This window comes from Cricetulus griseus, chromosome 2, assembly GCF_003668045.3.
Source record: "Cricetulus griseus strain 17A/GY chromosome 2, alternate assembly CriGri-PICRH-1.0, whole genome shotgun sequence".
Taxonomy (NCBI): Eukaryota; Metazoa; Chordata; class Mammalia; order Rodentia; family Cricetidae; genus Cricetulus; species Cricetulus griseus.
In genome coordinates, this window is record NC_048595.1 from 397,323,895 (window position 1) to 397,346,458 (window position 22,564).

The 22,564-nt window shown below is 44.0% G+C and overlaps 1 protein-coding gene across 5 annotated transcripts in view; it reads left to right on the forward strand.

Annotated features, from left to right (window-relative positions):
* The first annotated feature begins 489 nt into the window (after positions 1-489).
* The window catches only part of Scn8a (sodium voltage-gated channel alpha subunit 8), a 162,978-nt gene continuing 140,903 nt past the window's right edge, over positions 490-22,564 (forward strand). For all 5 annotated transcript variants that reach the window (XM_035440884.1, XM_027396611.2, XM_035440883.1 and 2 more), the window contains exon 1: positions 490-532. The gene's annotated coding sequence lies outside the window, so the exon portion shown is untranslated. The remainder of the gene's footprint in view (positions 533-22,564) is intronic.

Below are 22,564 nucleotides of genomic sequence, written 5' to 3' on the forward strand. Positions count from 1 at the left end.
TTGCTATTCTGTCTCAGCTGAATTTGCATTAGAGACACAAGGCTGGGAGTTCTCCTCACCGTGTAGATCCTTAGGCATGTGGCAGAAGCAGTTCAGAGGCTCATGCCAACTTCATAGAGCAACCCACCGAGTTTGGAGAGGGTAAGGTGACCTCTACGCTTTCAAACCCGAGGGCTGTCAGGGAGCAGTGTCTCTGCCACTCAGATCAGGGCCCTGTGGTTAACACTGGATGCCATTCGCTGCGCTAACGACTACAGGTTGACCAAAGATCAAGTCGTTCGGCCAGCAACTTCAGCTGCGGTTGCCGGATGACCGAGTGTGCACAGGAGCAAGGAGAGACTTGTCATTGACCAGGGCCGCACAGCATTTTTTCGGGTGTCGACGCCGCCGGTGCTGGCGGGGCCGGCGGGGGCGTCGCGGAGGGAGGCGGGCCCGGGGACGCTCGCAGGAGCTCGGGCGTGGCGCCCCCTGCCGACTGGGCTCCGGCGAGCATCCGATAGTCCGGAGCGCGGGGACGCAGGCCGACCAGCTGGTAGCGAGAGGGCAGCAGGCGGGGGGCGCGGGGGGGCGTGCGAGCGGGCGAGCGAGCGCGCCCGGCAGGGTAGGTGGCCGCTGGGCGAGCGAGCGGGCGGGGGCGGACGAGCGGGCGGGCGCGGAGGTCGCGCGGGGGACCGGCGGCGGCGGCGGGCCGCGCGGCGGCGGCGGGGCGGCGGCGCGGGGGCGCGCGCGGCGCGAGTCATCAATTATGCAAGGGCTCGCACGGCGCGGGAGGGGGGCGGCGCGGGGAGCGCTCCAAGATGGCGCCCACCGCAGTCCCGCCCGCCGCAGCCTCGGCGCCTCTGCAGTTCGGCCGCGCCTCCCGGGCCCCGCGCTAGGGCCGCCGCCGCCTCGCTCGCTCGCCGCCGCCGCCGCCGCCGCCACAGCCGCCGTAAGTCGCCCCGGAGCCCCCGGCCCTGGCGCCGCTCCTCGGCCTGGGCTCTCCCTGTCGCCCCGGGACCCTGGTGCGAGGCTCGCCCCTCTCCGCCCGGGGCTTTGCCGCAGAGCGCGCGGCGCGGCTCGCGGGCCGCCGGGCTCGCTCACGGGGCTCGCGGGGTCGTGAGTGGCCGTCCGTGGAGCGGGGGTTTCTGCCCTTCGTGTTTTGCACGGGTGTTTGGAAGTCTTGCTTCCTTCCGCGGTGTTTGCCCGGGGTTCCCGAGGAGGATGGGGGACCACCAGCTCCCACCCTCGGACACCCTGTCCTCCGGGTCTCCGGGTCGCGCCGGGGACGCCGGTTTGCCCCTGGTGGCCCCCTCAACGCTGCAGTCTGCACCCAGCCCCTAGTGCCAGCCCGACCCGGGCTCTCCTGCTGCTCTGCAGCCCCTCAGTTCTGCCCCCCTCCCCCAGTCCTTACTGAATCCTCCCTCATCCGGCTCCACATTGCTACCAACTGCAGAAGCCGGGGGACTCCGGGGTTCGTGGGGCAGTCAGGACACCTCCTGCCCTTCACTGCTTTACTCGGACGTATCAGTTGTCCCTCTCGTCAGGGTGCTCAGAGGCTGTGTTGGAGCCCCCGCGACCTTCTTTGGCAGGCTAGGATTCCTGCACCAGAGTACATCACTTTCAGAATATCCCCTTCCCCCACCCCCACCCCTACGCCACCCTATGCAGAGCTTGTTCCTCTCCTTGCTCCCTTCCCTCCCCCACCTTGCCACGGGCAGCAGCACCCCGAGCCTCGCGTTAGCGTTGGGATACCGAACTGTCTGCCCAGCTCGCAGCTTTGACCCTTCCTCTCTACTTCACTCTTGGTACCTTGGGGACCGCAAAACCTCTGCATTCCTCCCGGGAGCTCCGCTCCATCCTCCCCATTGCCCGCAGCAACCACCGGTGGAGACTTGGCAGTTAACTTTCCGGGCAGTACTGGGGGCTGTCAGACCCCTTCAGCGTCCCTAGCTTTGAGTTAGGATGGCGTGGGAATCATTTTTCAGCCTAATAAATAGGAATTCTTCAAACTGTGTGCTCCTTCCAACTACTCCACCCTATGCCCTCTTCCTCACTTACACTGCAGTTTTTAAGCACGGGGAGGAATACATTTTATAACTGGAGGTTCCAAGATGCACATCAGTGTTCATAATCAATGTCATCTGTTGGGTGGAGGGGCATAGAAGAAACTTTGCATTGCATCTGGCCAAACTCAGGGGCAGGGAGACATAATCACGCTGCAAGCTCCGCCGCACAGGGGAACTGCTTTTAATGCACAGTGGGCACCCAGAAGGTCAGGGATCTGGAGCATGAAGTGTAGGTGAGGGCTTCTAGGGCAAAGGGGGAGTGCTTTTTTTTTTTATAAATGTTTCTCGAGTTTAAGCCTAGACATTCTTTAGATAGGGGTACGTGTGTTAGGACTGGGGGATGTTTTAGCTTTCCAAGGAGATTTCGGGTGTGGTAGATTTTTTTTTCATCATCTCACAGGCTCTCTTCCCCTTTCTCCATGTGCAATAGGAGATATGGGGGAGGAAGCCTTTTTCTTTCCTCAAAATTGTTTTTTGATGTGTAATGCAAATGGCTGGACAGCGTACTACCTACCCAGTACCAGGACGGCAGGACTGGGGATTCAGACTTTAAAAGCTGAAAGCTTTTTAGCATATTGTCAGTAACCTAGCTCTGGAAATACTGCAGCATTTTCCTTTGGAACTCATGACCCATAGGCCTTCAGTTCTCCCCGAGAGAGGATTTGATTGCTGTGTGTGGGGGTAGCGACGGTTTGGTGTTCTGTGAGCATTCTGTCTGTCCTAGAAATGGAAGCTCTCTGGAGAGGGCTGCAAGCATGTTCTGTGTTCTCAGAACATCTGATGTGTGTGGATGTGATGTCTTTTACTGGGATATGGTGGGTATTGTAAAAACAATTCATGATGGTGCAGGCCAGTGAGTTACTGGTTTCTTGGAGTCAGTTTGGGAGGCTGGCTTTATATGCTTTTGGTTTTCTTTTGAGGTTTTGCCAACTTTTGTACAAATATTTGGAATATTTTCTTTTATAAAGGCTAATAATGACCTGGGCTATAGTATATTTGAAATCAAATAGCCGTATAGTTGCTTCCTTGAAGGAGAACCCTCAACAATTCTCCCCACCCCCTCTCGGTCTTGCATTTTCTTTTGCTTTATGCACCGGCCATGGTGCTGAATGGACAGCTCCCGGCTTGTGTGGCTGAAGTCACCGGCTGGAAGGAACTGGGTTTGGTGTGTGAACACAGGCTTTCCTGCGGATGTGCATTTGTTTGTGCATGTGCAGCTGGGTTGTACTTGAGGTTGAAGGTCTAGTTATCACACTTGTCTTACTCCCACATAACTCCTCATGTTGGGTGTTCCTTTGGAGGCAATGCTTTATAGGCTGCAACAGACCCGTAGGTAATACGTGCATTCCACTGACTGCATGACTTCAGCACATTTTTGTCATCCCCAATAGCAAGAAACTGTTAATATTACAGTAATTTGGTCTTCACCAGAAGTAACTAGATAGCTTCCCAAGTTAAGCTGGATCTGAAGGGCATCTTTGCTCGGTTGATCTGAACAGTGAGCTGGGAGAAGGACTCAGCAGGCTAGCTTGTAATCCAGTATGTCACTGGGGTATGTTGGTCTCAACAGTGTTTAAAAAGCATAGATTAAGAAGGGGAGTATAGGATTCAGCATGTTCGGCCTCCTGCCTCACCTGGGAACCCTTCTTATAGGACACTTCTGCTTTGAATATCTTGTTGGTAGGGAACTCACTACCAGCGTGGATGAAACTAGTTCATCCACTGTAGTTGAAATACTTTAATCTCTCTTAAAAGGTAGCATATATAACATTGACAGACATACATCAGAGCTATGTAAGGGGCAAATGTCTTTCACATTCTTGTTACCAAGAAAATTGACACATTTTGTAGAGAACTGATAAGACACTCTACCTATTTGGAAAGAATGCAAAGAAATATGGCTGCCTAAAGTAAGAGAAGGGTTCTCTGAATGGAAAGAAAACTGTCTTTCATGTGCTGGGTTATGTAACAAGCTCTGGAAAGTACCTGCTTTACTTAATGACTGTTTAACTCCTGTGGGCTATACTGAGAAGGCAGAAAGCCCATCCTGTAGAGAAAGAGTTAAACAGTGTATCCAGAGTGGGGGCAGTTTTTACAGTTATAAAAATAACACACACTGGTTGCAGAAACAGCATGGAAGAAAGTCCTCCTGATTTTTACATGCTCAGCAAAAGCACTGGCCACGTTTGAGTGCACTTTATCAATTTCAAGGCACACTTGCAGAAGTTACTGGAATGCCAGTTACTTTCAAACTGTATCTTTCAGGTTCTTGAACTCATAGTCTAATAGACTCGGGACCTTGGACATTAAATTGTTGCATTTCTGTTTACTTTTCCCCTTACTTCTTTAAACAATTTTCAGAAAGCTATCTTTAATGTGAGTGAATTTGTCTACAGAATAAACCCTTCTTTTTAAGTCTCTTGGCTAAAATGTAACAAGTTAACTGGAGGAATAAAGACAATGTTTCTCAATTAGTGGCTTGATGACTAGTGTCACCCAGTGATTCTCATATATAAGGCACTGTGTTAGAATGGGCACAGTTGCTAAATGGCACAAACTTAGAAATAATGCCATGTTCAAACACTGTGGCTGTGAAGAGTGAAAGGGAGAAAACAGAACTTTGGCTCTGTAGGCTTATTGATTGCAGAAATGTATGATTGTCAGGTTGAGCTCAGTGATTTTTATCTAAAAATAGTTTGTAAAGGGGTAAAAAATAAATATAGGAAAAGAAAAGAAAAAGGAGTAGGCCTCTGAAATTTTTTTTCTGTCCCTTTGTAGAAGTTGTAGAAACACAGCTAGGACACACAGTTAAATACTATGTCATGGATTGTGGAGAAATGACCCAACCAGTTGCCATGGTTACTTTTTTTTTTTTTACATAGACAGGAGGTCTATGGGCGTTGGAGTCCTACAAAACTAGGTTCAAATCCTGACTTGGCTTTTTACTTGCCCTTTAACCTTGGGGAAGCTATTCTAATTTCTCTGGTTTCAATTGCCCTCATCTGTGAAAATAGGAATAATAATATCTACATTGCAGTATTTGTGGGGATTAAATAAAATCTGTTTCTGAGATTTAGCAGACTAGAGGATATTTATTGTGTCTCTTGATTTAGTTATTATGTACTCTATTAAGTTACAGTGATCTGAAAAGCAGACAACTCCTTAATGTCAGTCTGGCATAGGAGGTGGGGTCTGCAGGTGGCTTAACCTGAATGAACAGTGCTTGTCGCAGAGGGGGAAAATGATATCACACGAATGCATTTGCCAAAATAACTCTTCTCTTGTTCCTTCCCTAAGCTATGGTGGCTCCTGTCCACAAGGACTGATTCGGCACTCACAGGCCCAGAGGTTGAGGCCCACCATTATTCTCACATAGGCAGGCTCTTATCAGTGTGATAGAGTTTGGAAGGACTTCTGTCTTTCTTTGAACAGCTGTGTCTGAATGGGTGTCATATTAGGATCACAGGTGACCACCCACCTTTGGTCTTTATTACTGTTTACCAAAATTCAAAATATCCTTTTGTCTGGTGAGTTTTTAGAGCTATGTTAAGACAGGCATTCTTGTGTGTTACAGCTTAGGAGACAGCTTGCCCAGAAGGTGGAGTTGTGCAGGCATGAGGATGACTCAAGAGGTGGAGCACAGACTGCTACTGGGGTTGGTTTATCCACACCTAAAGATTTTTTCCATTAAATGGTGTTACATTCTGATGTTCACAAACCAAGTGAAATGAACAGTTTTGGTTTATTTTAAGAAATTATCATTATCCTAGGTAGCTAAACATATCTTAGTGAGTGGGCACAGTGAACGATCCTGAGATAGACAGAAAGAAGGCAGAAGTACCTCTGAAGAAGCATTTTAGAAGAGTGAGGGGAAAATGACCTGAAGAAGTGTCAAGAAGTAGTTGAGATTGCATGCATTTTCCTTCTGTTCCTGTCCTAACCTGCAGCCCCCACTGGAAGTCAGAATGGAGCTCCATTTGCAAGGGCTGTCACACCTTTGTGTATGCTTCTCTTTCTCCCTGTGTCTTGCACAGAAAAACCTTTATGTGGTGACCCATAAATGCTCTCACACTGCCAACCTGTGTTATAACGAGGACTGTTGACCCCTGCAATATCTTTGCTCATGCAAGGTTGGAGCTGGTGTAGGACTTGGAGGACAGAGCTTGCTGGGGACTGGTGCTGAAAGGGTGATATCTAAAGCATGAGTAGTTCTTGGAAGCCTTTAGGCTAGGAGAGCACAGGTGAAGGGTATAATGGCCAAGATTTTCCTCAGGTGTAGAGAGAGGTGTGTCACATCAAGGAAAACTGGCACAAAAACTGAGAACCTGAGGGCCTAAGACAGTGGTTCTCAACCTGTGGGTTGCAACCCCTTTGGGGGGTTGCATATTAGCTATCCTGTATTTCAGATATTTATATTAGGATTCATAACAGTAGCAAAATTACAGTTATGAAGTAGCAATGAAATTGTTTTATGGTTGGGGGTCACCACAACACAAGGAAGTATATTAAAGGGTGGCAGCCTTAAGAAGGTGAGAACCACTGGTCTAAGAGATGCTCTTAGTTTTGGACTGAAGCTCTGCTGGATCTGGGACTTGATTTGGGGTCGTGTGTGTGTGTGTGTGTGTGTGTGTGTGTGTGTGTGTGTGTGTGTGTGTGTGTTTGGTGTGTGTGTGTGTGTTTGTGTGTGTGTGTGTGAGAGAGAGAGAGAGGGGGGGGAGACAGAGACAGACAGACAGAGACAGAGAGACAGACAGAGAGATAGAGACTTGACATGTTACACGCAGAGGTTTGGAGCGTCTTTATAGCCTTATGGTGGTAAGGAGAGGCTTCCTGTGTCACTGGGGCTTGTCTAGGGGTCTGGGAATGGAGAGCACTGAACACCTCAAAAGCCCCATCAGCCGACTCCTTCCTTGCTCTCTTGGTCAGTATGGCTTGAGTCTCAGGCAGTGGAGACAGACAGATTTATGAATTGCAGTTACTTGTTTTCTTCTATGTTGGTTCTTAACTGATGATTAGCATTTCCACTAGAGTGAACTTGGGGTTAGGGAAGGTCAGTTAGGTTAATTTTAACATTTAGATAATAATGAAAGAGATCAAGATTGCTTCATCTGTGAAAAAGCAGTCCATTTTCATGCATTATTTCTTCCTGTTTTATATGTAAAGATAGTTAAATACTGAACCCCCAGAAGCTTAGGGTTCATTGCAAACCATTGTGAAATAGCAGTTGTCTTATTTTGCTGACAGTGACCCCATGAGTGAATACGGCTGTCTGTCACATGGCTAGCTCCTTGTTCAGGAGTTCTTTAATTAAGCATAATGTAGTGAGCTCTGGTGCCACATCCACTACTGCCTTTTTGTCTTAGCAATAAGCTGAATAAAAATGATTTTAAATGAAAACAAATTAGTACATTTTTATTAAACTGCTGAGGAATATTAAGCAGGTTGGAAATGAGCCTGGCAGAACTTTCTCGGAGATCAGAGTACCCAGAAACCTCATCTGCTGCAGAATTCTCAATTGGATTTCCTAAGATTTGCTGTAAAAGAGATGTGACCCACTGGTTTTGGGGAAACACCTTTAGTATAATAGGAATGCTTTAAAGCTTGGCATTGGGCTGAGGAGGAAAAGTGTTGGGAATGTTCACCAAAGGGTGTGGGAGGTACAACAGACAAGGGAGCTATAGTGTGAATATGAGAACTGCTCACACCTAACGACAAAGTGTGTACTCTCCTGAAGACTCCTGTGGATCCGTGTCTGGCCTCATGTCTGGACAGAGCACAGAACCTTAGCAAGGTGGAATTCTGCTGTTGTTTTAAGTTTATGGCACATTGTTTTCTTCACCTGATTTCTGTGTTGGGAAAACTGGAGGACATTTTCTTGCTTCATGGGGAAAGGGGTAACTTTTTTGTTTTTGTTTTTGTTTTTGAGACAGGGTTTCTCTGTGTAACGCCCCTGGCTGTCCTGGAACTTGCTCTATAGACCAGGCTGGCCTTGAACTCAGAGATCCATCTGCCTCTGCCTCCTGAGTGCTGGGATTAAAGACTACTACTCCCAGCTGTGGGGTAATGTTCTTAACCCTTCAGTTTCAGTCATTATTCTGAGAACCTTTCCACAAAAACATTCTTGGTGCTCTCTCTTCCGATCTACTTTAAAAATCCGTCTTCTGCATTTACTTATTTCAATAGTCAATAGAGGCAGAGGTTTCTGTCTCCTAGCCATCCGGTATGCACTCCATAAATACAACTGTGAGTACTAGTTGGGCACATAAACACAGTAGCCCCTCTTTAACTATTTATATCATCTTTTAGAAATACTATTTTTAAAAAATATTTACTTGTTTCATATGTATGGGAGTTTTGTCTGCATGTATGTCTGTGCCATGTGCTTGCCTGGTACCTACAGAGGCCAGAAGGAGACATCGGATCCCCTGTTACTGGAATCACATACAGTTGTGAGCAGCCATGTGGGTGCTGGAACTTGAACCTGGGTCTTCTGGAAGAGCAGCCAGGCTATTCTTAATGGCTAAGCCATCTCCCCAGCTCACTTAGAAGGACCTCAAATCATTTGGTAATTTGATCGCTTATTCTAGACTATCTTCGATCAATCCTTTCTTTATGATATACATAATTCTCTATTTTCCTCTTATTGATGAAATTTATGTTGTACTGTTTTGGGTTCTTTAATGTAAAAAAGTTAGGGTTTCCAGTAGACTCTTCTTAAAATAAAAGTGAGTGTAGAGGAAGTCAAGGTCTTGAAAAGTTGTGAAGTACAACTAAGGGAGGAGAGTGTAACAGGTGCCGAGAGCTAGCTGTATGAACAACCTCTCTATATGTTCTAGAAACTTATCTGGTTAAATAAGTAGCAAACAAAATATTAAATAAGAATAGATTTTCTTTTTTTTTAATTTTAGAAGTAATCTTATTTTACATATCAATAGAATATATTTTCTTAACAGTTCATGATTCAATGATCAGAAAGGGTTTAATTGCCAACTGAGTGGTATAGTTGGCAATTAGTTGATCCCCCTGCCTCCAAAGATACAGTCTCACTCTGAAGCCCAGTGTTCTAAAACTCACCATGTAGTCCGAGCTCACATCAAGCTCATGGCAGTCCTTCTGCCTCAGTCAGCCTCATAAGGGCCACCATGCCTGGCTAGAAAGTTGACTTTCCAGACTTCAAACCAGTTTGCTCAAAAGCAGGCTGCTGGAAGATGTATGCTCTGAGCTTGCTTCGAGTCAAAGTGAGAATGTAGAGTGTTTTGGGGAGCTGTGGGCAATCTGTCTAGGTGGACTGGTGCAGGTAAGCCTGCAAAAATAGCAGTGAGTTAGGCAACATTAAAGGCTTTTCAGTCAGTGGAAAGCATAGACGATTTAGAGGCGTACTAAATGACCCATGATCAAAGCCATGGCGTCTTGTAGCAGTGTTTAACAGGATGGCATGGATCAAGGCGTGGACTGCCAAGTGGTTGGCAGTTTGAGTTGGCTTTACTGGTCAAGCTTGGACTTGTGATTATGTGAGCAGGATGGGCAGGAAAGTAAGTAAATAGAAGTTTGAATGTGTGTGCCACATGGATGTTTTTGTTTAGGTAATTTTTTTTTTTGAATTTTTAAATTGTTTCTCTGCAGGGGTTTCTCCTGCTGAGCTTCTGAGTTGTTGTTTTTGTTTGTTTGTTTGTTAGCTTTGCTTTTCTCTTGGGAAAACCTGTCTCTGAACTTGTTTAATTCTTAGACTCTCCCTGGTGAAGATCATCTGATCTTTGCTGTCAGGGCTCTGCTTTATGTTGGCGTCCTTTTCCATTTGTAAATCATTGTTTTAATTAAACATTTTTAAGTTGTACATTATTTAATGTGATTATGCATATGTATGGGGGATGCATATGCCATGGTGCTCTTGTGACAGTTCAAGGACAACTTAGGGATGGTTCTCTCATCCCACCATGTGGGTGCCTAGCCATCAGACATAATAGCAAGTGCCATCTTACCAGCTCTCCCAATATACACTCTCCCCTTTAATTATTATTGTTGCATGTATATTACTTCTTGAGTCCATTTTGTATTGCCTCTATTTTGTTTTTTTTGGGCTGAGTGCTTGGTATTGGATAACCAGTTAGGGGGCTGATCTTTGATGGTTTTCCCACAAGTCATTAATTGCCTGTAGCTCTTCATCTGGGAGTGGGGCCTTGTGAGATTTCACCCACTCACCTACACTGGCACGTCAACTGTGGTTGTCATTGTTCAGGTTTGTTTAGGCAACTCTATGTTCAGAATTTAGCTTCCTGGTCCTCTGCTCATACAGTCTTTCTGCCCCCTCTTCTGTTCAAACACGTTTAACATATTTTTTCTCTTGATATTCTCAACTAACCTTCAGTCTGGAGGATAAGGAATAAGAATGACACATCTTTCCATAGGCTGGTGACTGATGGCAAGCTTTGCTTTGCTGAAACAGATTTCTTTCTCTTTCTTTTCTTTTGTATTGCTTCCTTCTATTCCAGATAGACGTGAATAAAGGGCCAAAAAGTAGCCACCAAAAGGTTTTATAGCAGTTAAGAACAGAGGGAAGAGGAAGAGAACTTACTCATGCTTTACTTTCAATCCAAGTGCTTAGTCTTGAGCTGGCTTGGGTGAGCCCTCCATATGTGACAGTGGCCACTGGCCCAGCAAAGGACTTGAGTGTAATTTGTAGCACAGGCATACTTGGGGACATTAGCCCCAAGTTAGCAAAGATTTTCAAGTAAGAAAAGAAAAGAAAAGAAAAAAGAGTATTTTGACTATCAGAATGTGTATACCAAAATAATAAAATACATTTAGAGAAAAAGCTCACCAGAAATGTGCTTTGGTAAAAAATAATCTCATTTGTTAAAATTTCTTTCTTTCTTTCTTTCTTTCTTTCTTTCTTTCTTTCTTTCTTTCTTTCTTTTCAACCACTAGAATTGCTTGAATAACTTGAGCCCTTTCGAATTTCTTTACATCTTCCTTTTTGTGCTCAGACAGTTGGCAGTGACCCCCATGGCTTGCTGTGGAGCCAGGAGGACAAGCCAAGTTCATGAACATGATGTCAACAGATTTAGCACTCTGTATAGGGGCGCACAGTGTCCTTGCAGCACTTCCACAAGGAGTGACTCGGTGCTTGCACCTGCCTCCTAGTTAGGATGCTCAGCCCAAGGCATCTCAACAGCAGCACCCTGTGAAGATGCTCTGGAGTTTGACTGGGCAAGGCAGGTTCACCTGACCACCTGCAGGAAGGAGGGGGCAAGCTACTATGTTAATCTGTATGTATGTTCTAGTGCAAGGAACCAGTAGTGAGTTGGCGGTGTCTTCCCAACCTCTTGTTTGTAATATTTCTCCTTTCCTGTCTCTAGAAAAGGGGGAAGAGGTAGTGTAACACACAGTGTTTCTTGTAACAACTTTGCAGGGGCCACATAGCTTTCACCTCACTAGAGATTCCTCCATAAGTGCCCAAAGAGTATGTATGGTTTAAAACTTTTTTGTAGATCCTTGGCATCAGAAAGTCCTCAAAAGCTTTACAGGGCAAAGCAAAGCCCTTTTTGTTCCTGTGTCCTGAGTAGATACTAAAGATTTGCTGTCAGCCAGAGTGGTCCCTGTCCCTGTTTAAAACAGGATATACTTAGCCTGAGTCTTGAGGGCTGATATACTTTGTGCCTGTTGGTAAGTCTTGAGTTACCTTTATCCTTATAGCTTGTGGGGCTTGTGCGTATGCACAGGGTTTATCTCCTGTTGGTCGGCAGGCTGCCCTCTGGTGTCTGGTAGTAAGGTGTGGATTGGAAAAGCCCAGAGTGGTGCTGGGAGAACTGTGTGGGGTTTTGTAAGAGCAGTCCATTCATCCCTTGGTTGTGACCTGTTGCAAAAATCTCATGAGCAAAACAAAGTAAAACTCTTCAGGAAGCAGGGAAGTGTCTGTGTCACTTTCCAGCGGGACTCCAGAGCCAGCAGCTCCTGTAGGTTCACACACACTTAGGAGTGTGGAGTTGTAGGGTTTCCTGAGTTTTAGTTTCTAATATTTAATTACAGAACCTAGTAGGAACTCTTTTGTGGTGGTAGTCTTTGGGGGTGTATAATTATGAAAAACCAGTGGGGAATCTGTAGAATCCAAGGCATGGATGGTAGTCCAAATTCTAGGCCAGAAATATGGTTTTAATGACCAAAATTGAGGGATTAGAACCCTGCACTGTAGTTCAACTTTCTGCTAACAGTGTGCCTGGGACAACAGGAACTCCTTATAGTCTACGATCCTTCCTGTTAGGAAACAGCCCCAGAGAAGGCTGTTTCCTTCTCAGGAATAGATTCAGTATGGCTAGTGTTTGGAAAACTTCTGAATCTAGCTTAGAGACAAGGAACACAGTTTTCATTTTACTATGTCACACAGCTTTGGTTTTCTTATTATTTTTAAACTTGTCAACAACAACAAGAAGAAGTTGTTTCTGAGTTAATAAATATGTAGATTTATGCGGGGTGGTGGTGGCGCACGCCTTTAATCCCAGCACTCGGGAGGCAGAGGCAGGCGGATCTCTGTGAGTTCGAGGCCAGCTTGGTCTCCAGAGCAAGTGCCAGGACAGCCTCCAAAGCTACACAGAGAAACCCTGTCTTGAAAAACCAAAAAAAAAAAAAAAAAAAAAAAGAAATGTAGATTTATGTAAGTACAACTACTGTCAGAACAGAGAAAGTTCTGCTATCCCCAAAAGTCCCTCTTGTCCTTTTGTAGTGTCCCCAACCCAAAACTCTTGGTAAGCCCGGATTGGTCCTGCATGCCTATATGCCTGCCTTTCCCAAATGCCATATAGATAGAACCATACCATAGCATCTAACTTCTTGAACCTGGCCTCTTTTGTTCAGTATAATATCTTGGTGATTTTTGTTGTACCGATTATTGGTGAGTAGTATCTTACTTTATATAATTGAATTGTTTGTTCCATTGTGTCTAACATTGTATTTAATAATTTGCTTATTCATCTATGGAAGAACATTTGGAATGTGGGGTGTTCCTGGCTATTGTGAATAATGGCTGCTATACAGGTCTTTGTGTAAACCTAAATTCATATTTCCCAGAGGCAGTCCCTAAGATGGGGGCTGCTGAGCTGGGCAGTGGTAGCACATTTCTTTAGTACAGGCACTTGGGAGGCAGAGCAGGCAGATCTCTGTGAGTTTGAGGCCAGACTGGTCAACAGAGTGAGTTCCAGGACAGCCAGGGCTACACAGAGAAGCCCTGTCTCCAAGAACAAACAAGCAAGCAAATGGGGCTGCTGGGAAGTGTGGTAGGTATATGTGTGTCTTTTGAGTGGTATAGTGTGTGTAGGGTGTGCATGTGTGTGTGCATACCTGTTTGTGCACGGGTGAAAGCCAGAGGTCAACATCAAGTGTCCTCTATCACTCTCCACCTTATTTTCCTTAGACAGGGTCCCTTGCTCGACCAGGAGCTCACTGACTAACCGGGCTGGCTGGTCAGTTAATGCTTCCTGTCTTTGCTGTCAGTGCTGGGATCTCAGGTGCATGCTGCTGTGCCCAGCTTTTTATGAGGATGCTACAGGTCTGGTCTCATGCTAGCATAGCCTGTACTTTAAGCCACCAAGACATTAAGGATAAAACTAGGAAACTAATTTCCAGTGTGGGTATATCATTGTGCATCACCTCCAGGAACGCAAGGGGGCTCAGGTGCTCTGTGTCCTTGTTGGTTGCATTGTCAGGATAGGTTTGGTCATCTGTCCATCCACTCCCCATTCACCCCACCATCTCAATAATAAGGAGTCAGTTGTATTTCATTGTGGTTTCAGTTTGCAGTTCTCTAGTGGCTAATGATATTAAGTATCTTTTTACATGCTTGTTTGCTGTCTGTGTGTTTGTGGTGAAGTGTTTGTTCTGCTTTTTTGCCCATTAAATATATTGGATTTCCTATTGTGAGTTTTGTTTTTATGGCTTAAAAAAAAAGTCTTTTCTTAGATTAATCATGTGGACATATTTTCTCCCAGTGCCAGCATTTCTTTTTCTTTTCCTTTATAAATGACAAATTTACACTTTTAAATTTTTTTATCAAGTACAACTTTCCAATTTTTTCCTTTATGATTATATCTTTAATGACATATTGTAAGTACTTTTTGTCTAACCTAGGGTGTTGCACCTAGTCCTATGATTCAAGTGAGTTCCTTTTGTACAGTGCTGTGTGTTTTCATATTTCCTCACCATTGTGGAAGAGATTACCCTTCCTATATGGAGTTGGTTCTGCACCTTTGTCAAGTGAGTTGGCCCTGTCTGTGGGTCTTTCTGGACTGTATGTTTGTCTCTTCACATGCTACTCTTGATAACTGTACTTTACAGTAGACTCTAAGTCAGGTCATATGAATTTTCCACCTTTGTTCTTCTGTTAAAATTGTGGAAATCGGACAGAATTAGTTTGTATATATCGGCAAAAACTCCTAATGGAATTTTGATCTGAACTGTTATCAAATATGTAGATCTGTTTGAGAATTGATTTATTAACCATATCCAGACTTCTCATTAATGAGTGTAATATATTTCTTCATTTATTTGGCTACTATTTGACATTAGCATTTTGTAGGTTTAAATTTTTTTCTTATTATATTTTGTGTGTGTGTGTGTGTGTGTGTGTGTGTGTGTGTGTGTGTGTGTATGCACACACACATGCCCTGGTGCACTTGTGGAAGTCAAAGGACTACTTGGGAGAATCAGTTCTCTCCCTCTATAATGTGGGGCTCACAGATTAAACTCAGGTTTTTAGATTTGGTTGCAGCTGCCTGTACTTATTGAGTCGTCTCAACAGCCCCCATTTTGTAGTTTAAGCATGTAGACTCTGCACATATTTAAAATTTTTAACTAATGTAAATGTTTTTATGTTAGGTTTCAGTTTCTAATTCATTTCTTGAATGTGGAAGTATAATGGATTTTTTTTAAATGAGAACTTATGTCTTACAACTTATAAACTCACTTGTTTATTCTAGAAGCTGCTGTAAGAGATTCTTGGTTATTGAATAGTTTGTGAAAAGTGACAGTTTAATTTCTTCCACTTCTTTTACTGCAAGCATCTTGTAAGATATGGACGTGGGCCTTCTTCCTGCTCTTAGGAAAACATGTCCAGTTTTTTTTTTCCCCCATTTAAGCTGGTTCCTGTAGATAGTCTTACCAGGTCAAGTTCTCTTGATAATGTGTCAAGGATATGTATTCACTTTTCTCAAGTGTTTTCTTTTTCCCTGTGTGAATTGATATGACCGTATATTCATTTACTTTGTTGATACATGCTTTGTGCTGCTTTTCAAATACTGAAATCTCTATATTCCTGGATGAATTACACTTGTTTGCAGAGTGTTGGTCTCATATTGGTATACCAATTTGTTAATATTTTGTTGAGCAGTGTGTGGTGGCATAAACCTTTAATCTCAGCACTTGGGAGGCAGAAGCAGGCAGATTTCTGTGAGTTCAAGGCCAGCCTAGTCTATGTAATGAGTTCCAGGATGGCCAGGGCTACACAGAGAAACCCTGTCTCAAAAACAACCACAGAATATTTTGTTGAGTTTTGCATTTACTTGAGAAAACTGGTCTGTAGTTTTTATGTTCCCCCCCTTTGAATTATCTTTGTCAAGGTTTGGTATTGATAATATTAGCCTTTGGAAACATTTTGTCAAATTCCTTCATTAACTGTTGGGTAGAGGGCTATCGAGATGGCTCAGTAGGTACAGTGCATGCCAGATAAGCACGAGGACCTGAGGCACTCATGTCGTAGTCAGGTGAGATGCCGTGCTTTGTGCATCTGTAACTCCAGCACTGGGGTTGAGGCAGAGTGAGGTGGTCTTGTTAGCCCAAGTGGCTGAAGTTAGTTGAAGTTCTAGTTCCAGCCAGAGACTTTGTCTTGAGAAATAAAGCGGAAGAACTGCAGGAATGACTCTGTAGGTAACAGTGCTTGCTTTGTTACCTGAGTTCAAATCCCTAGCCCCCACGTGAAACCTAGGCAGGGGAATGTGTGCCTGTTACCCCAGTGAAGGGTGGAGGCAGGAGAGAGGATTGCTGCAGCTGCTGGGCAATAGCCTAGCTTCAGAGTCAGCGAGAATCCCTAGCATAAGGGGATATGGCAGAAGGTGATACAGCAGGACACATGATGTCATCCACTGGTCTCCAGTGCACAGGTCTGTGCACACATGTGTGGGTATACCACACACACAAAATGAAAAAACTTTAAAAATACTAAAAACTTGGTGGATTGTGGTAGAGGGAGACATCCAGTATTGCTTACTGTCCCGTCCGAGGTACATGTTCCTGCACACACATGCATATATATTCACACAGACACGTGTTTAAGTCCCCACCTCACACATGCAAATAAGTCAGAAAGAGAAAAACATAGTTGGTAGACCTTTCTAGTGAACCCGTCTGTCTTTAGTCACTGTTCTATTGCTGTGAAGAGACACCATGACCACGGCAACTCTTATGAAAGAGAGCATCTAATTGGGGCTTGCTTATAGTTTCAGAGGTTTAGTCCGTTATCATCACATCAGGGAGCATGGCAGTGAGCAGGCAAGTGCTGGCTGGAGCAGTAGCTGAGAGCTACGTCCTGATGCATAGGCAGAGGAGACCCTTCGGCTTCATATGGGTTTTTGAAACCTCAGAGCCCACCCCCAGTGACACACCTCCTCCAACAAGGCCACACCTCCTAATCCTTCCTGGTGATGAAACTTTCAAGTATGTGAGCCTTTGTGAGGGCATTCTAATCCAGAACACCACACCATCTGAGCTTCAGGTTTTCTTTTACAAAGATTTTTTTTTTATTACAATTAGATTTAAATAACAGCTTAGGGTACTTATGTCTTTGGAGTGGGTATTTTGTTGCTTTCAAGGAATTGGTTCACTCAATCTAAGCTGGCCAGTTTACATGTGTACATTTGTTTGTGGTTAATGATTATAGAAAACTCTTGTATTTCTAATACGTAATTCTGAGTAAATTTGTTCTTCCTTCTCAACTGGAAGAAACTTACATTGTTGGTTGGGTCTGCTGGTGCTCTCTCTATTCCTTCCTTCTCCTCTCCTCCTTTTGGTTTTTGAAGCAGAGTCTTGCTATATATCCCAGTCTGGCCTTGAACTCACAATCCTCCTGCCTCAGTAATGTACATTTTTAATAATATGAATTTTTCTTCAAGTACTACTGTGGCTGTATTTGACAAATTTTGATACATTGAGTTTTTATTTTCCTTGAGACTTCCTCTGTGACCTTAAACTTAGTTGTGTAGTTTGGAATTTGGGATATTTTTCAATCTTCCTTTTTTTTTTTTTTTTTTTTTTTTGAGACAGGGTCTCTCTGCATAGCTCTGGCTGGTTGGCCGCAAACACACAGAGAGAGGCCTGTCTGCCTCTGCCTCCCAGAGTACTGGGATTAAAGGTGTGCACCGCCATTGCCTGGATACTGTCTAATTTTATTCTGTCATACATTTTATATGAGTTCAGTGCTTTAAAATAAGTTTTGACTTTTGACCCAAAATAAGGTCTGTTTTGTTGACTGTTCCATATGTGCTTGAAAAGAGTATATGTTCTGTTGTTCGGGAATCTTTTATGGGTATTAGTTATACCCAATTTGTCGATGGTTTTTTTCAATTTCTTTGTATCCTTGGTTATTTTCTGTCTGCTTCTTTTAGTGATTGTGGAGAAAAGGAAAATTGAAGTCTTTAACTGTAACCATGGATTTGTGGACTACTTACTTCAACTTTGTCAGTTTGTATATTTTAAGACTCTTTTGATATACACATGTATATATATATACACACATATGCATACACACATACATACACTTTAGATTTTTTTATCTTTTTATGAATTGATCCTTGGTTATTATTTAATGTCTGTTTGTATCCCTAGTGGATTTCCTTGCTTTGGAATCTAAATCTGATAAAATTATAGAGCCATTCCGGCTTTCTGATGATTCATAGTTTTGTGATATTTATTTTGTCCCCTTTTACTTAAAACATCTTTTTATTTTGAAGTAATTTTAAACCCATAAAAAGTCCTAAAAATAGTAAAGAGGGTTCCTGAATCCTCTTTACTTAGCTTTCCTTAATTTATATAACTGTGGCACATTTATGAAAACCAAGATATTTACATTGATGTAATATTGTATTACTAAGTAGTAGATTATTTTCCAATAGTGTCGTTTTCTATTCCAGTATCCAGTCATATAATTTGCTTCTTTTTTAGTTTCAGCCTGCATGTCATTGTGTTTAATGTGGGCTTTCTAGTAGACAGCATATAGTATGTTTTTTTATTTTTTGTAATTCGGTCTCTGTCTCTGTCTATTTCTGTTTCTTTCTTTTCTACATGGGGAAAGCACTTTAGGTACTTTAGGTGTGCTGTGCGCTTCTCACAAAGGGTAAGTGTTCAATACAGTGCTATTGACCTTAGGTACAATGTTATGCAGCACGGCTTTAGAATTTATTCATCTTGCTTAACTAAAAATGTGTACGCCTTGATTAATAACTCCTATGACAGTTTCTAATCAGTGGGTTTTGGTCATTTACATTTAAAGTAATTATTAACATTTAATTTAGGTATACTATCTTATTGTTTGTTTTTTGTTTACTTTGTGTCTGTTTCCATTTCTTTCTTTTGGGGACACACACACAGGCGTATTAATTTATATGCAGGATTTTAGATTTCCTTTCCTTTCCTTTCCTTTCCTTTCCTTTCCTTTCCTTTCCTTTCCTTTCCTTTTTTTTTCTTTTTGAGTCAGAGTTTCTCTGTGTTACCCTGGCTGGCCTGGAACTCACTCTGTAGACCAGGCCTCCCTTGAACTCGGAGACATCTGCCTGCCTCTGCCTCCCCACTCTTACTCTATCCCTTTGCATAGTTTCCTTAGTGTTACACTAGGATATCATACACATTTTTAAATGGTCAGTCTGCCTAAAATTAATATTTTACCACTTGAAATGGAATGCTGACGTGTCTGTTCCACAATGCATCGTTGCCTTCTCTCTTATGTCTTACATATTTCTGTTGAAAAGTCCACAGCATTGGACTTTACACCCTCATTCATAGTTTTAAGAACTTAAGTAAAATAGACTCCTATCTTCATCCAGATAGCCTTCAGTTCTAGTATCCTATCTGTTTCCTTGTAATTTTCCTTCTGTGTGAAGTTTTTTTTTTTTTTTTAAAGCAAAAGGTTGTTAATTGGGGAAAACAAAGCAATGTAATTTGAAACTACTGATAGAGATCTTAATTGTATAATAGTATGTGAAACAGCTCCATTTAATTTTTTAACATTTTTCTCTGTTCTTGAGGATATCATACATATATGCAATGGGACATGATGATGTCCACTTCATGTTTCCCCCTCCAAACCCTCCCAAATCTTCCCTACCTCGGCCCCTCCAAAGTGTGTGTGTGTGTGTGTGTGTGTGTGTGTGTGTGTGTGTGTGTGTGTGTCCTGTTTCTCTGTCTTTTACTCTCTGATAACCTACATGTGTATGGGTGTGGGGCCATCCACCAGAACACAGAAAATCTCCCAGTGGTCATACATTTCCCCACCCCCACAGCAGCTCTCAGGAGCCAACAGCTCCTTAGTAATGGATAGAGTCTGTGTTGGAATTTTGGCTGGGTTGATCTATACGGGTGCTTCAGGTCCGTGAATTTACGAGTGCAAGAGCCAGTTAACAGCACTCCTTCATGGCCTCTGCATCAGTTCCTGCCTCCAGGATCCTGCCCTGAGTTTGTGCATTTACTTCCCTGGACAATGACTGTAAGTTGTAAGATGAAGTAAACCTCTTCCTCAATTTGCTTTTGATCATGGTGTTTTATTACAGCAATAGAAACTCTCACCAAGATAGGAATCGGTAGAGGGTCATGGGATTTTGCTGTAACAGGCCTGACCGTGTGTTTTTGGGAGCATTATAGTAGCGTTTGAACTTTGGGCTGGAAAGGCCACTGAGAGCTTAGAGCTCATTGGGCGGCCTTGTGGGAGAATGGTAGATATGAATGTTGAGAATGCTGCAGACAATGGAGGCCTGGCTTGTGATATTTCTGAGGGAAGCAAACACTCTATCAGGACTATTTATGTGATATATTGAACTAAGAACCACCAAAGGGATCCCTTTGCTTTGCTGGGACAATTGATACCAGTCAGTTGGGGCTGAAGAATCACCTGTGATTAAGAAGAGACCAGCACCACTGGGGCACACAGAAGCTGCAATCCAGAGGGGGCCAACCAATTCTGTACCTTGTGCTGGGTACCATACTTGGTAATGTGTAAAAGTTTCCCATGTAGGGTTCTGAAGACATGAAGGGGTCATGGAGAGCAGGTGAGGCTTAGCATTGTAAGATGCTTGGTGAAGATGCAGTCACAATTGCAGTGAAGCCCAAGACTGAAGGAGTCATGGAGAAAAGCTGAGGGGGCCCGGCCCAATGTGGCAGGGTCAGAGTTCTTGAGTGAGCCTGGGATAGGCTACTGGGGAAGGTGCAGCCCAGCTGCTCTGCAAACCTGAGCATTTGGGAGATACCTGTACCCTGGGACAGTCACCAAGGACAGCAGCAGCTGTGGAGTGGAGCTGGCTTGGGCCTGTGGGTCACTGTGGCAAGCCACTTGGGGCCTAGCAGATCTTGAGCCTGAGCTCCACAGTGTGACTTGAGTGTGACTGTGCCCTGGTTCTTCCCTTGTGAGTAAGGAAGCATGTTGCTGGTGTTGATTTCACAGGAGCCACAGCTAAAAGTCTTTGGGCTTCTGAGAGAATGTGAACGTGGAAAGAAATTGTGGCTATTTCAAAGAAACTGAACCTTCTTATTTATTTATTTTGTTTTTTCGAGACAAGGGTTCTCTGTGTAGCCCTGGGTGTCCTGGAATTCACTCTGTAGGCCAGGCTGATCTTGAAATCAGAGATCTTCCTGCCTCTGCCTCCTGAGTGCTGGGATTAAAGGTGTGCACCACCACTGCCCACTTTAGAAACTGAATTCTTAAAAGTGTATGGGCTTTTAAAGATTATAGGACTTAAAAAAGTTAGAATGTTTTATATTGTGATATTAATATGACATTGATATGAGGTTGGGGATGATAAGAAAGGATGGGTTAGGGTTTAAAAGTAATATGTGTGTCAGGTTGACAAGGGGTTGATCGTATGTATTTTGAGGATACGTTCATATTAGGTATTGAACCTGGGTCTATGCATGCCAGGCATGCACTGCTCTAATCAGCTATACCCTAGCCCACTGTTCTTTCTTTTTCTTGTTTTGTTTCTATGTAGTCCTGGCTGGTCTGGAACTCAATTTGTAGATGATTCTGACCTTCTGTGTCTGTCTTCCAAGTGCTGGAATTACAGTCATGCTTTGGCTCTGTTCATTTTAACACCACCCCTCCCCCCCCCCCTGTTGTTCAACTAGGGTATTTTCTGCTGCCTGTCTTCAAGTTCATTTACTCTTCCATTGTTTATGTATATGTATGTATGCAATTTAACATTTTTACATTTATCGATTTATGTGCATGTGTATTGGTTGGTGTGGGTGAGTAAAAATAAAAAGGAAAGGAAAGGCCATGGCTGCTCCTAGGTATGGTGGAGGAGAAAGTTTATTGTAGATGTGTGGGAGAGTATAGCCAGAGGCTGGGACATCTGGGAGGGTCCAGAATGGACATGACCAGACTGATCTGTGCCATGTGGGAGGTGGGGTCAGGGGAACCAGATGCAGCAGCCAGGAGGCCCAAAGAACAAAGAGGGCTGGTAACCAAAATGGTTGGTTTAGATAGGGAAGGGCAGCCTAGCCCCTGGGCTGGACAGGTCAGGGTAGAGGGTGGGGTATGCCAGCCAGGAGGGCCCTGTAACCTGTAGGGACTGGGGGATGCAGGGAAAACCTAGAGGCCAGGTCTGTGCTGATATGTTAAATAGGCACCTCAGCCATTTGTCCCAGGTTATGCTGGGTTATGTCCCGGGTAACTGCTATGGCTTACATGGTGATACAGAGGACAACTTGTGGGAGGAGTCGGTCTTTCCTTCCACCTTGTGTGCTATTGGGGTCTCTCAGATCAGCAGGATGGCAGCAAGCATCTCTATCCACCAAGCATTCTCACCGACCCCTTAGCCTTTAAAAATGTTTTTAAAGGTTATCTTTTATTCTTTGACAATCTCATACATGTATAGAATGCATTTTGGTCATTTTACTCCCCGACACCTCTCTCATCTGCTCACACTCCTGTGTGAGCCCCTCCCTCCTATTTTAATGTCTCTTGTTGTTTTGGTTTTATGTGACCCACTGAGTTTAATTAGGGTTGCTTGTATGGGTGTGGTTGGGGGTAACTTATTGGAGCATGGAAATGTTACCAGTGTCATCACCACTGAGGAAAGTTACCCTCCCCTCCCCAGCAATCATTAACTTCCAGTCTCTCCTCAGCCCAAACCCCATTTGTGCAGGTATCTACAGCTACTGAGTCCTGAGTCCTTGAGTGCAGTGGCCACGTGGAACCTACAAGGCAGCATTTGTCAAACAAGGAATGTTTCTTTTTATTTCATTTTGCAGCCAATTCAGTTATACTTGAGTGT